Here is a 15,766-nt window from a genome sequence, read left to right on the forward strand (position 1 = left end):
ATCACAGACATGCTGAACATCAAGGCGACGCAGTCCTCTGTGTGGTAACTCAAGTCCCCCGCAGCAGGGCCCCAGCCTACCTTTCCAGCCTTCCTCTTTTGTCACTCATCCGTCCTCCTGTGCTTCCTTCAATTCCCCGCAAATATGCCCAGCATTTCCCAAGTGTGCCCTGTCCTCCTTTCATCCCTTCCCTAACACCTTGATACCACTATTAGGATCCTCTCTTAGTTCAAATCCAAATGTCATCACAAATTCTGTGACCTTTCCAGACCACAAAGTATTATCCTCTCTTCTCCTTTTACCCTCCCAAAGCATGAATTGCTGGAATCACAGGTTGGACACCCCACAGAGTTGTACTACAGTGTATTCTGGAACATCGTGTGTAATTTCCCTCCAGTCCTCAAAGACGGAAACATTTACCCCAGGAACATAGAGTGCCAAGTGTCAAGGGCATAGGCACACCTGGGTGCCAATCTGGGATCCAACTCAGACTGACCAGGCCGCCTCTAGAAAGTTACTCCACTTCTCTGAACCTTGGGTTTTCTTCCAAACACTGGGAGGATTAAACAGGATGATGTACATAAAAGACACGGCACAGATCCTGGCACGCGTAAGTTCTCAAAAAGTTACTCAAGTGAGGCAGGTGATCTACTCCATGAGCTAGCCAACTGGCATGGAAACTTTTCAGATGAAAACAGAAAGAAAGCAGCAAGGAGAGACCCCTAGATTCAGATTAGAAGACGCAACTCCATGGCACCCGGACTAAGAATTCTCTAGACAGTTTCCATTTCCTTTCCCTTTAAAAGAGAGAAGACCATCTACCTATCCGTAAGCATGGGTAGGAACACACGTGGAGGGGGTTTTTCTTCTAGGCGATGATGATAATGTACATAAAACTTGGTTAGACCCTCCCCAAGTACAAATATGGTTATGAAGACGTACACTGAAGATAGGACTGGAACACTTGGAAGTCTCCTTCAGCCCACCTCAGGAACATTTCCCCAAACTGACATCAGAAGTAAATCAGGAGTGAGGACTCTCACCTGACCTTACAAGTTTCTCTGATTTAAAAAAAAAAAAAAAAAAAATGCAAATGCAAAACAACTCAGAGTAGCTTCAGTCCTGCATCCACTAACCACCTGCCAACCTGTCATGAATATTCAAATATCCTGAACCCTCGGGAGAGGGTATGCCACCAAAAGCACTGAGCACACCCCCGACCCCAAGGAGAAGACTCGTATTACACCCATAACATTTCCAGACGGCAAAGCAGTCTTTTCAGAACAGCACTTTCAGTGTCCAGGTTGCTTGGGATTAATCATGCCAATGTCATTTGAAGGAAGTTTATTCTGTGGGCTGCCGCACATGTCAGAGAAGTTATAGCTGCTCCTCTATACACCCCTTTGTATAATTCATTTTCTCTATTCTGCATGCAAATTGCTTCTATTATAGGAAACAGCTGTTAGTGAGCCCATCTTCCAGTTGAAAGTTTTAGATTTTTTCCCACCCTCTAAAGGAAATGATCTGTTATGTATTCATATTCTGTAAAAGTCTGGTTTATAAGAAACTATTTACCAACGCATACCTCAATTATTTTTAAATGCAATATTTTCATAAAGAACAATGGACAACGTGTGTAGAGCACCCTGAGTTCTTAATTAGAAGCAAACAAGAGAAACTTTTTATACACACTAAACATGCGAGAAAACCAGCAGCAATACAAATACACAGTGTTCTAATCAGAAGAAAGTCAAACTAGGGGAAGTAGTTCGTTAATTTCTTTATTCAAGTCTCTTATAACCTAAAGCATTAACATCAGTTTCTAACCTACTTCTTAACAAGAAACAGGAGGCAAAACTAAGAAACTTTTTAGCCAGTAGGGATAGTAGTACATTAGACATAAAGCAATTATTGTTAAATTAATAGGACCACCTTTGAGACCTTGTTTCACTCAGCAACACTTCTTCATTAAGAATCCCTGTTCTGGGGAGCCGAGGTAGCTCAGTGGTTGAGCGCCCAACTTCAGCATGAGTTCCAGCCCCGCGTTGGGCTCTGTGCTGACAGCTCGGAGCCTGGAGCCTGCTTTGGATTGTGTGTGTGTGTGTGTGTGTGTGTGTGCCCCTCCCCCACTTGCTCGCGCTCTCTGTCTCTCTCTCTCTCTCTCTCTCTCTCCCCCTCCCTCCCTCTCTCAAAAACAAACTTTGGGGGGGGGGGGGAGAATCCCTGTCCCATAATCACTGGCCACGATGTCACCTTCATAAGATCTAAGTGTCCTAAACCCTGAAACTCATTCTTCATCTCCATTGTTTGAGAATCAGATAATTTTAAGATCTAGGTAATAAAAGATCAAGTTTCAGAAGTTATTAAAGGGGATATTCAGCTTCAGAAAGCCATCAATTTTTTTTAGGTGACGGTAAAATGGGAGGATTAACATTCATTCTTTAAACCATGCAAATTAACTCAGCAGAAATCACTGGAAGCTCTTATTCCTGTCAAAATCCAGCCCAGATGTTAGCTCTTTCAGAATGCCTCCCTTGTTCCACTTCCAAGCCTCTCTTGTTGCACATATCAGGTGGGTGCACTTATCAGACTGGCAGATAACATTCACTCACCTCTCAGACTCCTCCACTGGACTGAGCCCCTTGAGGTCAACAACCTCACTATTACTCGTATCTGTAACTCTGGGCACTAACAGTGAGCCAAGTAAAGGGTGTTCAACGAATGTTTGTTGAACGTTCTGTGTTGCCACAGAAGAGTCTTCTCTTGAAAGCTGAGGGCTCAACATGGAACTGGTTCTAATTCTGATAGTACCAAATTTCAAGAGACTAAGTTAACAAATTGAGCCAGAAGATATTCAGTGTCATTTTGTAACTAACATTGTATCGCCATAAATAGCATGTCTCTGATCTCCTTCCACACTTCCCTGCTCATGTAGTCCAAGGCTCTAATTATGAGACATTTTCAAACTGTTCTCTGTCCAGGGGTGCCTGGGTGGCTCAGTTGGTTAAGTGGCCGACTCTTGCTTTTGGCTCAGTCATGATCTCATGGTTCGTGAGTTCAAGCCCCGTGTCAAGCTCTGCAGTGACAGCAGAGCCTGCTTGGGATTCTCTGTCTCCCTCCGTCTCTCCCTCTCTCTCTCTCTCTCTCCCCCTCTCCTGCTCATGCTTTCTCTCAAAATTAAATAAATAAACATTTAAAAATATTTAAAAAACAAAAGAACCAAAGGAAATGTTCTCTGTCCAAGAAAATGTTCTCTGTCCAAGTAATCACATGTATCATCTACCAACATACAACACTCATGCAGAAGAGAAACAGCCCAAAATGCATGTAAATAATGAGCAATTGGGTTTTTTTCCTAAAACAGCTCCTCAAAAATAGGCACACTACCCATATACACATGTAGTATAACTGACTCTATACAATGACCATCAACTAAGTTGAGCAAAAAATTTACACAAGGAAGAAAAACACATGAAGGGGAAAAAAGGTTTTGGTTAACCTAGAATTAAGTCAAAATCTTACTCACTACCTAAGGTTTTTAATATGCTTCATTTAGGGGAAAAGGGCTTCAAAAGACCTGTGCTTGGTACAGGGAAATAAATGTTTGTTACATGAATAGATTTGTGCTTATATCATAAAGTTCATACACATATACATACTCAATAAATATGTTTAATTCATTATTTAAAAGATCCCATGTTTTTGGCACTGAAAAAGAAAAAGAAAAGAAGACGCTCTTACAAATCCATCAGATCCTCAATTAAAGCTTTAAAAACTATCACTAGGCAACAGTTTTTTCCCCTAATCCTTAGGAAAACAGCTGATAGATTCCTCTCCAGTCTGTTGGCTTAGACCCTATGATTTATGCCCATGTGAATACTTTTGTTAAGGACATGGCTCAGTTGGCCATTGATAATTATTGGTTTTACTTTATTTACTGTGCTGAGCCCTTCAGGAAGTAAAAAACACACCAAACTCTATATATAGACTGGTCATTACCAATGCTTTGTGCCAAATGTCCCTTCTGGTTTGAGCATTTTGGATTCCTTCCCTCCCTGCTCTAGTTCTGCCATTTCAGAGCCTCCAAGAACAGTGAACCAGGGTGCTGCCTGGCAGGTGTCTCTGCCCTGAACTGTCCTGTGTGAGAATTTAGAAGTCCATGGCTAGCATCTAGCAGTCTGAGCACCTCACCGCCACTGAACATGGCCAAGCCTTGACACTTTACACTTGTGACATTTTGAAAAGGACATTTTGAAATCAAGTGTTGAGTCTTGTTTTTGTTTCTATAAGCGCGCGCGCGCGCACACACACACACACACACACACACACACACACACACACGGGAACACACACAAAAAGATCCCGCCATTGCTTCTATTCAGCCCATTTCAAAACAGGTATTTCTAAACAACAAAAAATATTGCCCCCTTTTGGGTCATTTCCTCATTTCCCTGAAAAGGGATTAAAGGTAACATCAGGCAACTTTTGAGTTCCATTGTTAAGGTTTTTACCTTGTGGTGGTGGTGGTTGTTTATAATTCAAAAATTCAACTCTAAAAACCTAATTGCTTTATATGCAATAAAGAACCGTGGCCACGCAAGAGAACAACTGTCCAATTAACTTCCACTAAGTTTTATGAAACAAGCTAGATACCGTTAGCTAACCGGACAGACATGGAACGCTTGTCCATTTCCTCAGGGTTCACCTCTCAAGGACCAACTCAGACACCATCTCCTCTGAAGAACCTTCTGCCAATACTCCAAAACACAAATGGTCATTTCCCTCTTCTGGCTGCAAACTCTTTTCTCACTGATCCTATTAGCAAATCCTACTTACATATACTCCTATCAAGCTCCATTCTCACCCCTATTTCATTCTATGCTTCCCCAAAGCTACAGCTGTGTCTCCAGACACCTCTCATCTCTGAACCCAGCTCATCATTTCTCAAATGGAGTTGAGTCAATGGACATTAACTTTAGTATGAACTTCAAAGGAATAGATGGAGCACGCTTGGCAGTTGAGAAGAAAGGCTGGACGGCAAGCCAAGTATGAGCGAGGGCATTAGGAAAGTTAAACAGCAAAATGGAGCAGTCACTATAAGCAGAAACACAGAAAATGAGGAAGAAAAAACAGATAATATGGATAAAGTTTATACTTGTATAGAGAACCTCATACTGTACACACTCAGAAAGCCCAGCGGGACAAAAAATGGATTACATATATAAAAGAGGGATCATTAATTTTGACATGTTAGAGGAAAGTCCTAGATTTTGAAAAAGAGTTCGAGATTCTAAATTGGCCATGTTGAAAAACCCTTAATGATAAACATAAACATGACTTCCTTTGTGAGTAACTTGCAATCTTTACTTACAGACTGAGAATATTCCTAGCCTCTCTCTCCAGAGGGTAAAAAGGGGGAGGATTTTTTTTTTTTAACATATGCACATTTTTAGCTTTCAGAGCAGTTACAGCTTACAGTTGTTAGCGAATCCCATCTAGCGGAGGTGAGGTCAATCCATTTCACCTTGGGAGAACAAAACCATGATGTTAAAACAAGACCGCCTTCATAATCATTTCTTCAAGGAAGGTCATAACAAATGAGCCAACAAAATACAAACATGGCCCCAAACTAGACAACATTATGAATTGTTAGGAAATACTAAATACAAATATTCAAGCTTCACCTTTCACTAAAATCGACGGCACTTCTGCTAACTTGCCCCAAGTTGCCTCACGATGACTCAGTATACAACAGTGCTTCAAAAACTGGCCGAGGGGAAATGTATTTCCAGGCGAATGTGATAGGAAATAGCAAAAGTAGATCTTCAGAGGAAGTTCAACCGAGGACAAACTTAATTCCTTCACTGAGAATTATTCAAATGGCAAGAGCTTCAGATTTCTTTCTCAAGGATGAGAAAGTTAAACCTTGGGCAAAATATTAAAGTTAAACCTTGGGCGCACTATCTTTCGGAACACCATACTTCAGAAGATGCATCCAGAAAAGCGACATGAGCTACATGGAAAAGGATCCTCTAGAAAAGCAACGAAGAAACCTCTCAATATTTGGCAGAAAATAGCTTCATTTCAGTATGTATTACTGCATCAAAAAGCTGGCCATCAGAGACACAGTTTCTCCTTTACGGCTTTTTATTATTTAACCAAATATATAAAGAGCTATTCAAGAATCCCATTTCCTAAAATAATCACCTCGTGACTTCTGCATGTAACAGAAGTAAACAACCCTGGGACAGCCTCTGGCATCAAAGTCTTACCGAGTTTTACCCCACGTTTTACACTTGGCCCAGCTCTCACTAAGCCTGGTGCTGCTTTTTATTGAAAGGGAAAAAAAGAAACTCAACGTCTTTGTTTGTAAAATTATCTGATTTTCTCATTCACAGTTCATTTTTTCTCAGTAATATTAGCCTAATTAATTCCACCTAACGGGCACTATACAATCATAGGATTACACAGATATGGTAGAATTCTTGCTCTCAGGCAGGTGACACTCTAGCCAGAGACACCGTCCTCGGAGTACAGATGCCGTGCTGGAGACAAGACAGAGTAATGACCACAATGGACATGACCTCTGCATGTATTAAACTTATATCCACTGACAGGAGGCAGGTTGTTGGGCAAGGAGGAAAGAGAACACGCATGCAAGAAAATACTGAGAAAGTGTTGAGTAACAAGCCCTGTGGTGGAAATCAAGCAGGCTGATGTGAGGGAGAAGGAAAGCTCCTCTTTATTTCAGATTAGTATCCCCTCTCTGACGAGGTGACCTTTAGGTTGCCACCTGAAAGAAGAAAAGGAGCATGTGTTGGATAGGCAGGAAAAACCCGCTATTTATGTTGCTTACCGAGGAAGATGTGAACACAGCTTAAGGAAAGCCTGTCCTTACATTAGTCCCTACGGTTCCTCAGCCCCTTCCCTGGATTTTCTCTCGGAGGAGAAGACACTTCCTCCTTCCTGAACTCCTGAAGACCTACTTGGACTTCTCTTCTATCCTGAATTCACCATTTAACACCCTCATAGGTTTGGCTATTACGATTTCACAACCTCATTTCTCAAATCTTAAAATTCTCCCAATGCTGCCAACTCCCAAGAAAACAACACGTCTGCTTGTAAAATCTCCATTGTGATTCTTCATTTTGAAGGTTTCATAGGTTCCCCATTTCAAAGGTTCCCCATTCTTGGGATTTGTATAACCTAATCTTAAATGATCTACATATTTTCTTAAGTCTGTTCCTTGAAACCTCAGAGTTCTTAAACACAGTACAGAAGGAACTGTCTGGACTAAGGAACACCAACCATAAAAAGTAGTGGATTGTAAATGCAATTTGAGGGGGGAACAAAAAGATCACAAATGAAAAGCTGTCTACTCAAGGAGAGGAAAACAGCTCTACAAGGGAAAAAATTACATGAGTCAGGAAAGAAGGGAAAAAAGAAGGGTGACACGATTCAAAATATTGTAACACATCAGTGACAAGTTTCTCAGACACATATATACTCATTTTGAAGGCATATTTTTCAACTGAAATCATAATTTTCTTTTAATAAGTACACAGTGTACAAGGGCCACTTTTAAATGTGTTGCCCCCATCTTTTCCTGTACAGCATACAATTCCATTTTCAATACTTGCTAAATCAATACTTGGCTAGTTAATTTTTGCTTTTTCTCCCTTCAGTAGTAAAAACAAATGCTTCCAGGGAAGGAATCAAAACTGTCATAACTTCAGAGGAAGACTTAAGGGCAAGATTTCTGTTCAGCATCTTGTGGATTCTACTTTGTTTTCCTGTGAAGCATTCGGCACAGAGCTAGCCTATCCTAAGTATCTTGACTGATTTAAGCTCCATTAGATATTACAAATGAAGACAGAACATGGGTGAAGCTCATATGATGGCAACTGTTTACACACTGTGCATCCAGGAATGCGGTTCCTGTTTAGCCTGACAATCTTCCAATCTTTTCAAATAAACCAGGGAAAATCTTGCATCGCTACCCTTCTAAAGCAAGGGTTTTCGAATGTAGGTTCCAGGAACCCTACAGCCCTGTAGTATATATTGCTTTTACCAAAGCAATGAGGTGTTTGCCCCAACAGTGAAAATCTAAATAGCCTAAGGATCGATACTGAGTTTTAGGTACAGTAGTAGAGTCCCATTAGATTCTGTGAGAAAAAAAAAAAAAAAAGTAACTCACTGCTAAAATAAAATCTGATACTACCATTCAAAAGTACATTATAAAAGTTAACCTGTATCATTAAAGTAGATCTGCATTTACAGAGGGGTGCCTGGGTGGCTTAGTCGGCTGAGCGTCCAACTCTTGATTTCGGCTCAGATCATGATCTCATAGTTCGTGACTTCAAGCCTCGCATTGGGCTCTGTGCTGACAGTGCAGAGTCTGCTTGGTATTGTCTGTCTCCCTCTCTCTGCTCCTCCCTGCTCGTACGTACACACACACACACACACACACACACACACACACACACACTCTCACTCTCACTCTCTCTCTCTCTCTCCCCCCCCCAAAATAAATAAACATTAAAAAAAACAACAACACTATAATAAAAGATGCTGCTAGCAGCCTTATCATTCAGGAAATTACAGGGATTAAAAAAAAATCTACTTTTACAGAGTATGATTTTTTCTTCTTGCTCCTATTAAACATAGTAGTGACCTACTATTTTCTGTCTACCCTGATTATACAAGTGAGCTACATTGATTTCTCGGCTTGATTTGTAGCTCTAACATGTCTCTGGGCTAAACAGAAAGAAACAGTAACAGAAGAAAAATGGTTTCTGCTCGTCCTTACAGGTCAAGTTTTACAAAATACCTTCTGATTAACAAATGCAATGCTAATTGCATGGTACCTCTCATGGTCTCCGAAATCCAGGAATTACTTAGTAGGAGGAAACAGTACAAATATAAATGAAAGAGAAATCACAACTAACACAAAAGCGGTTCATGGCCAGTATGACAGATAAGGACTCACAAACTGAAAAGCTTAGGAGACAAACCAGGGAGAAGCAGAGACAGTCAGTCATTGGTTTAATCTTGGCTTATTCTTTTAATATGTTTTTTAAATTTTTAAAGTTTATTTATTTTATTTATTTGTTTTGAGACAGAGAGAGAAAGAGAGAGAGAGCACCCACAAGCCGGGGTCGGGCAGAGAGAGGGGGAGAGAGAATCCCTTGACATGGGGCTCAAAGTCATGAACTATGAGACCATGACCTGAGCTAAAATCAAGAGTCAGACACTTAACTGACTGAGCTACCCAGGTGCCCCAATCTTGGTCTGTTTTAAGAAAGAAGGTATGGTAGTGCCCCATAAGAGGAAGAAAAGAAAACTGTAATGAGTAGGAATGACTCTAGAAAAAGCTTATGGGAGAAGATTTTCATCAGTTTAAGCTGGAGTGCATGAGAAACACTCCACTAGATGGGTAACTGAATTAGGTATTTCTTCCCAGTTCCTTTCCATCTTGAGATACCAAATAAACACATTTCCTAAGAGGAAAGTAAAAACATTGAATATTGGCAAAGAACATGGGAGTCAATGACTAGCAGCTTTAATCTCATTTGGGAATAACAGGGAGTCACTTACATTTAAGAAGAGAAATGAAGGTATCCAAATAATGCACAAGGCACACTGACCCTTGTTCCAAGTAAACCAAGGAGAATGGGAAGTGCAGAAGAATGAGACGAAGTACCAAGAAAGAGGGGGGAAAAGAAGGCGCAAGGTTAAAATTGCCACCGGACTCCAAACGTTAAGCATGAAAATTCTCAAGTACATGGCTGAAGCTTATTGTAGGAGTCATAAAAGTGTTTACTAATTTAAATCTAGGACCTCTTGGAAACTTTACCAAGAGGCAGCATTTTGTGGCAGAGGAAATTACGTGTAATGTGGAGGCAGAGCTTAGTGGTCAAGAGCAGAGCTTTTAAGAACCCCTTGGTTCAGACTGCACCTTGGACAGTCACACAATACATTCTGTTCTCTCAGTTATAAAAATGGAGCTAATGCTATTACCTACATCATACAGCCCCTTAAGCTTTAAGAGATCATCCATGCTGAAGGCAAAAATGAGATAATCCCTATAAAGCTTTAGACACTTTCTGGAAACTAGAAATCATCCAGTTATCTAGCAGCAATCAAATATAAACTATAAGCAATTACAGAACTTATTTTGGACTTTCACAAAAATCCACCCCCCCCCACACACATACTCACAAAATAACTTAAATATACATATTTACAATCAGTTTAATTAAACGTTCTTAGATCTGGTTTTATTTTTGGCCTTACAGATTCTTGACAGGGATAAATGAAAAAAATATTCTTTTGGAATTCTTTCAACTCAATCCACCGCTAAAACTACTAGCAGTCAGTCCACACTGTCCGCCCACTTTCAAACTCATAAAGCTCTAGTTAAGCACAGATTGTGAAAAGGCAGTAAGTAAAGCTTCCAAGGTTACATATTACGGAACAGCAACACAGAAATACTGCAATAAAACAAACAAGGAGAAAATACAAATGTAATCTGAATTTGAGTCCTGTGGTTGTAGTAAAAGAAAAATCAGCAAGGAATCGGGAGACATGATTCTGGCTCCATTTCTACCACAAACTCACCATAGGACCTTTGGAGAATCCCTTTAACCGCTCACTCCAGACCTCCTCGGTCACGTAAGTAACTATCACACTTCAGAGGTGGCCTCTATATCTAATATTCTATTATTCTAATGACAAATCATATGTACTACTTCTATCCGAACCTGAAAGCAAATCCATTTTCCTTTTAAGTATCATTGTTTAAACATAAAACATCTATGGGTTAAACACCTCATCTGCTATAACACAACCGGGAAATTAGGACAAAACAAACAGGGCGCCTGGGTGGCTCAGTCGGTTGAGCGTCCGACTTCGGCTCAGGTCATGATCTCACGGTTTGTGAGTTCGGGCCCCGCGTCGGGCTCTGTGCTGACAGCTCGGAATCTGCAGCCTGCTTTGAATTCTGTGTCTTGCTCTCTCTCTGCCCCTCCCCTGCTCATACTCTGCCTCTCTCTGTCTCTCAAAAATAAATAAATGCTAAAAAAAAAAAAAAGGGTTTTTTTAATAAAAAAAAAAAAGACAAAACAAAAGAACAATAAAAAAAAGATCTGGAATCACATAGACTTTTAAAAATTGTTTCTTGGTAAAAACTTTTTAATTAAAGGAGAATTTTATTTTTATTAGACCAATAAATAAGTGAATATTTAATTTCTTTCACAGAGGCTGCCTCATACCAAAGAATAATAATAATTCTATAGATTAGATTTTCATCTTCTTGCTTCCACTCCAATTTTGAAGTTAGATTAAACCCACTGAGTAAGACCCTGTTTTACATGTATAAATCAAACCAGAAATGTGATTCCTCAAGAAATTGGTATAATGTAGTTACGATAGCATATCAACTCAAGTATTAAGGAATGAAACATCAGGACATACTGGCAGCATCGATGAGAAACACCATGCTCTTAAAAAGCTACAGTAAAAAATTAAATCAACTGTTTGCACATTAGGAATAGCACATTATGTAAAAAGCCCTTGTTATGATTTTGCTATATATTGCACTTGTAACACTCTTGTTCTTAATCACAGCAAAACCTATTACATTGCTTTTTAAATGGAATGTACCCTGCCACAATGCACTCAATCTTTTTTTTTTCTTTTTCAGACAGAGAGAGACAGAGCGTGAGCAGGGGAGGGGCAGAGAGAGAGCAAGACACAGAATCCGAAGCAGGCTCCAGGCTCTGAGCTGTCAGCACAGAGCCCGACGCGGGGCTCAAACTCACAAACCGTGAGATCATGACCTGAGCCGAAGTCGGACGCTCAACCGACTGAGCCACCCAGGCGCCCCGACAATGCACTCAATCTTAATAGTATTCCAGAACAGCATGCCCATATGAAAGATAGATGGATGAATAGGTTTATGCCCTGTTCAAGGAGATGAAACAGCTCAATAGAAAGATTAAATAAGGCTCCTGCCAGTGGTTGAATCTTAAAGTCAAAGGGAAAAACACAACTCAAACCAAATGTTACAGGCAAAGGTCAAACAAGAGAATAATTAAGACCCTAACTTGAAGAGCTGGCTAATGTTCACTCGTTCAGTGTAAATCAGAAGAAAAATCCCTCCTCTGATAGTGTGATCATAGTAACTTTCACTAAGTCAGTTCCAAAAGATCAATTATAAAATTGAATGAAGGTGAGTTAAGTCCCAAGACAACATAGATAGGGAACCACTCCGATTATGAAACTAATGAAGCTCGCATGGAAAATTACACATTAAAATCATTAATATCACACTTTTGAAATTAATCCTAGATTTCTTAAATATTAAATATTAAGAGAAATGTGAATTTTGCTAAGAGATTTTCCATTAATTTTTTTGTGGACTTCTATTATAGCTTAATTCGTTCATATAAAAAGAAGAACGAAGTTTACAAAGAGTAAACCAGCAATTTATTTTTCCAGAGTACTTTTTTGTTTACTGGCTTGAATGTCCAGCCACCAGTCCTAACCCATTCCAACCAGGGATTTAATTAAATGGATGAATGTATTTTTCTCCATGTAAATGTACCACCTACAGAATGGAAATACTAACTCAGCTATAAGAAGATTTGGGAAATGTAAAATAGTGCTAAAACAATAGGAAAAAGAAAAGTTGCTTATCATGCTTGTAAATATTTTGGAAGCATTGTAATCCCATCTGGAGAAAAGCCTGGTTTATTTAAATTTATCATGGGACAACAGGTACATCTGTGTTTCATAAAAGTCGTTCTCCTCACGTGCTGTCATATCAGATGTTGAAACCCCACTATCTAATTTGGTTTCTCTTACAAATGGTCAAATTTTTTGAACAATAATGCCTAATTCGGATAGCACCTAAACTAAGAACTAAGTAAATCATGTGAATTAATACACATATGCCCATATCATGCCCATGCAATAAACACAGTCAACCAGAAAGACTACCAAGAAATCAAGTTTTTTCTACTCTATTAATTCCTTTTCCGTGTTGTTCTATTTTCATGAAGAAATGCTGAGAGATAAACTCTAAGTCCGTCTGACCATAATTTGGGGTCAGGAAGGGTAGACACTAAACAACAGAACTTGAGATATCACAGGAAGACGTTTTTAATATTTCATAACAATGATTTATTTATAAATAAATGCAATTGCCCTCATGCATACTCCCACCCCTCCAAATAAACACGTGTCATACACTGCAAATAAATCCCTTTCTTTCCTTCTGATGACAAAGAGCAGTAAGATACTTAAAGACAGCAAATTTCAAATAATTTCTTCCTCAGAGATAATAATAAAGGTATGATTTATTTAACACCTTTCACCAAGTCCCTGAAAGATCACTGATGTCACATAAATCCATAACATAAGGAAATAAGTAGCCTAAGAACCCTGCCAGCCACCCCTTTTTTACAGATGGAATATGACAACTTAAGCAATTTACCCAGAGGTCAGGGAGCTAATTCCTGGCATTCAATCAATAGATATTTATTAATGGCTTCTATGCCCAGCACTCTCTGCTGGATGCTTGGACGAAAAGCTGTTTTCTTCTTTGTGTTGATTTGTGTCTTCCCGTTTTTCCACAAAAAAGAAAAACTCTTACTATAATAAAAAAAAATGATGCTGAATGAAGTTCAGAGAAATTCAGAGAAGAGCAAGCTTCCTAGAATTTGAAATATTTAAGTCAAGGAGAACTGAGATCAAGGTTTCCCTTGTGTATACTATACACCTTTTCCTCTGGGGGGAAAAAAACCCCACAATACGTTAATAGTTGACTTTTGTAGAAAACCCAGGTTTAGAGCTAGCAAATCTGTGTTCTCTGCCTGGCTCTGACATTTCCTAGCTAGAGTAACTAACTTTAGGCATGTTATACAACAACTTCTTTCTACCCTAGATTCTTCTATCCCTAAAATAACAAAAAGCATCACTGTGCATATCCAGTGTAGTATTTTAGGTATGTGATGAGAAAATCATTTTGTAAAAGCTAAATTCCTACCAAACATTAGTCTTAACTCATGACTATTTTGCCAACAGTTACGCACACTTCCACTAAAAGGAGTCAAAGAAAAATGCCATTTAGCCAAGATTTCTGACTAACCAAGAGGTAGGTGTTAGACATATTAAAAACATAGTCCCTGCCCTCAAGAACACCTCCCACATTTTATGGGTATAGGAATCTTGCGGGATATGGATATTATGCATGATCACCAATAACACATACACACACACACACATACACACACACAGACCTCAAAAAAAAGATCAATAACACGACTCTGCTAAACTATTAAGATAAAATTAATGATCTAAAATTTGGGAAGTTTCTTAATTCTTTGACAAATATGGTTTACTCAGACTTCACATTTTAATTTAACATTTCTGTCCTCACTCTATGCCTTTAATCCCAGCTTAATTTAGATAATGTGTTATGGCTACCAAAACGTATGCTTCTAGAGATTTGTTTTGATATTAAAAACCCCAATATTATTTAACTCTATTAGAATTTTCATTTGCCTTAAATTTATCCAGGTAACAAAAACTATATTAATAAACTAGTAAGCAAATTTTTCAAGTCACTAAGGGATTTTTTTGGGGAAGGTTAATCTGTGATTCCCAGCATCACTACCTAATTACTTCCAATAAGTGTGTTGCCAGCCATTCATTTACTCCTTCCATGAGCATTGCACTCATTACACACCAGGACTAAAAGTGCAACCATGACTAAAATAAGGACTCATCCTCAAAAAAAAAAAAACAAAAAAAAACTGTAAAGTATTTTAGGGCCCAATTAAAAATTTCAACTTAAGCCCCCTTCCCCACCTATCCCCAGGTAGTAACATTAAATGAATACAAGTGCCCCATCTAGCTGCAGTAGTTGAATATTCTGGACAGAACAAACATCTATGGTTTTTCACTAACCATATAGAAAGCACATGTATGTTTTCTGTTAAAAGAAAAAAAGTTTTCAGAAGCTATAAAAAAATACTAAGTAAACCAATTTAGAAATATATTGGGTTCTAAACCATATCATTTCCTTAATATTAGTTCAGCCATTTAATTACAATTCGATCTTCTCCTAGTCCATTAAAAGTCAGTCCCCCTCACTAACAAGCTTCAACTGCAATTCTTTCCATTTTCTGTGGTGTTACTCACACACACACACACACACACACACACACACACACACACACACACACAAATTCTTAGCTAAGACTCCATTAGTTTAATTACACTAGAGCAGTAGTCTCTGGATTGGCAATGAGCATCAGCTGGGAAACTTAGAAGTGCCAGTTCTCAGTCTCTACCCCAGACCTCTTGAATCAGAACCTCTGGGGTAGGTAGGTAGGCCACAGCGATCTGATACCCCAAACCTTTCAGGCAATTCTGATGCCTGCCCAGCTGTGAGAACTACTGCCCCAGAGATTAACTCACACACTCACCCGATCCAAGCAGAATGGCTTGCTTTGTGTGAATAATTTTTCATTGCTTCAGTTACATGGCTATTATTCCCTCCGCCAACCGGGTAAGTTACTTCCTTCATCCCATAAACTACACCATTTTATAAAACAGCATTATTTTTGAAAGGACTGAAGGATTGTGTACAATGAACCCCCCAAATTTTCTAACACTATTTTAATAATACAAGGATTGGTATACCATTCAGTTTCACCAACTGTATTTGAAAGAAAAATAACACAGAGCAACAAAACAA

At 39.1% G+C, this 15,766-nt stretch overlaps 1 protein-coding gene across 2 annotated transcripts in view; it reads right to left on the minus strand.

The window, feature by feature from the left end:
* Positions 1-15,766, minus strand: part of MLLT3 (MLLT3 super elongation complex subunit) — a 286,329-nt gene that overhangs the window by 130,160 nt on the left and 140,403 nt on the right. The window lies entirely within an intron of this gene.

This window comes from Panthera onca, chromosome D4 (genome assembly GCF_046562875.1).
Source record: "Panthera onca isolate mPanOnc1 chromosome D4, mPanOnc1 haplotype 2, whole genome shotgun sequence".
NCBI classification, from domain to species: Eukaryota; Metazoa; Chordata; class Mammalia; order Carnivora; family Felidae; genus Panthera; species Panthera onca.